We start from the raw sequence: 2511 nt of genomic DNA, 5'->3' as shown, positions 1-2511 counted from the left end.
TAGTTAGCTAACGCTGCATAACAGATCACCCCAGTGTCTTGGCCTAAACCAACATGTATTTAGTGTGTCACCGTGTCTGTGGGTCAGGAGTCTGGGTGCTTTAGCTGGGTCTCTGCTCAGGGTCTCTCGCTGGTTGCGATCGAAGTGTCACTGGGGCTGGGGTCTCCTCCGAAAGCCCGCTGGGAAAGTTGCCCCTTCTGAGCCCACGTGGCCGTCGGCAGGATGCAGTCCCTCTGGGGCCCCTGACTGCCAGCTGGAGGCCACATGGGCCTCGCCGACCTGGCTGATCGCGTCATCACAGCTGAATCTGTTAGCCAAGCGGAAGTCACAGCCCTCTGCAAGATATTGTCACAAGTGGCACGTGCTCACCTTTGCTGCAGTCGCTGGCCTAAGCGGGGGTGGGGGGGGAGGAATTAGACAAAGGTGTGCCTTCCAGGAAGCGGGGTCACCGGCGGGGAGGCCAGGAACAAAGTTTATTTCTGTGCCTCTTTTTCTGGGATAAAGAAACGCTTCTCAGAGCACCTACTGTGTGCGCGGGATTTGCAATGTGGTCAGATAGGCCTTTTTCTCACTCCCTAAGTGGGTTATCTTCGCGCTGCCTCAGCTGAGAAAACAGAGCCACGGGCCATCAAACACGCAGCCACCAGGTGCTATCGCCACACCCAGCACGCATGGGCCTGCCCCCACGGCACTACGTGGCGCCACCCCCTTTTCCCAGTGATAGCCTGCCACATAATTAGTGTGGAATGCGGTTTTTCTTCCTCAGAAGAAGCCGGTGTTTATCAGCCACCCGTAGGAAATTCTCATAGCACTGACATACTGTGTGTCTGTTATGCGCTGGGGCCCCTGGAGGGCCACGGCCATTGCGATATCTGCGACTTCCTTGTCCCTTGGCCAAAGAACCAAACTCCCCCCTCCCCCGTGGAGAGCACACAATTTAAACGTGTTTGTGTTTGACAGGAATGACGGGCGGGGTGTCCCTTCGCCGATGCCCTGAGAGAGTAATCACCTCCGTCTCAGGTGTGTCTTCAAACCTGCCCAGGGTCCCCTGGCTTCGGGGTTGACAGGTTACAACCATGTGACGTGCCACCTGAGCTGCCCACACGCCCCTGTGGCTCCGAGTCCCCATGAGCGCCCCGGGCCCCAGCCCTCCCGCGGCTCGTGACACTCATAACAGGGTCCTGCCCGAAGGGGACTTGCCCTCCAATGGGAGACAACAGCTCTTGTGTCCAGACAGGCATAGAATCTCGAACAGAAGCTTTGGGACGCTGTAGTAAGTGTCCCCCCCTCCCCTGCAGGAGACGCTGGGCAGCGTCTGGGGATATCTGTGGTCATCATGACTTGGGGTGCTCCTGGCGTCAAGTGGGTAGGTACAAGGATGCCACTCAACCCACAGTGCCCAGGACACCATCCCCCTCGAAAACATTCTGCCCCGAATGTTAGCAGTGCAGGGACCCCAAATTCTAGGGGGAGGGCCGGCAGCATTCACACATAGCAGGCCTGCCCTGACTCACGTCTAGGTGCAAATCCTTTGGAAAAGCTGTAGGAGCTCTGACGGAGAAGCGGGTTGTGACTTGCTGGCTTCCTGCCCGGAGGTGCCGTCCTGTGTCTGTCGGGCTGGTTCCTCCCCCTCTTACTGGCGATGGGTTCTGACGGGTCCAGAACAATCGGTTCCTCCGGGCCTGTCCTTACCAGGGATTTCGCGCCATCCCCCTAAGAGCCAGGTTTATGGCCCTGTTTTGGGCAGTTTTAAAAATCCAGGTTTGGGACCTAGGGGTCCAGCCACCTGCTCGCCGTCCAGCACTTGGAGACATTAGGCTGACAGTCTGACCAATCTGTTGGACTTTTTCTGAATTACAAGGAAAACAGAAACCACCAGGAAATTAGCGGAGAAAGACCCTGGTTCAACATCATGGTTTCTGTTTTTCAAGGTGACAGATGACACAGCTGAAGTCTGCGGCTGAGAATAGGGGCCTGCATTACAGGGCTGGCTCCAGGCCAAGCCTGCACCGACTATGCCCCTGTGACCTGCCCCTAGGGATGCAGTGGGGTCCCAGGTGTCAGCCTCATTTTAGGCCGGGCTCTCGGGAATGGGCCTACCCTCACCCAGTTCGGGGGGCGGCCTGCTGTCCCCCAGACCCTGCAACCCGCAGCTGTTCCCATAGCACCGAGCGCACACACTCCCAGAGATCACCGAGCCACCGGGGTCTCGCCCCCCGTGGGGACACTCCGCTTTGAACCCGATGATGCCGACAGGCACGGGGTCTCCTCTGGGTGGCGACAGTGTCCTGGGATTACATAGTGCGATGGTGGCACACCTGGTCAGTAGCCCCAAAGCCCCTGAATTAGATCCTGTCTAAGAGTGAATTTTCTAGTATGTGAGTTACATCTCAACTTAGAAGAGAAAGAGGTGTGTGGACAAGGTGGGGACACCGAGGACACGAGTGAGCGGGGGTCCCTCCCGCGGACATCCCTGGTTGATTTTGAGCCAAGGGTTCCACTGCTTCATGT

This window comes from Pteropus vampyrus, unplaced genomic scaffold, assembly GCF_000151845.1.
Source record: "Pteropus vampyrus isolate Shadow unplaced genomic scaffold, Pvam_2.0 Scaffold212, whole genome shotgun sequence".
Classification (NCBI taxonomy): domain Eukaryota; kingdom Metazoa; phylum Chordata; class Mammalia; order Chiroptera; family Pteropodidae; genus Pteropus; species Pteropus vampyrus.
The sequence above is the reverse complement of the archived record's forward strand: the minus strand, read 5'-3'. Positions refer to the sequence as shown.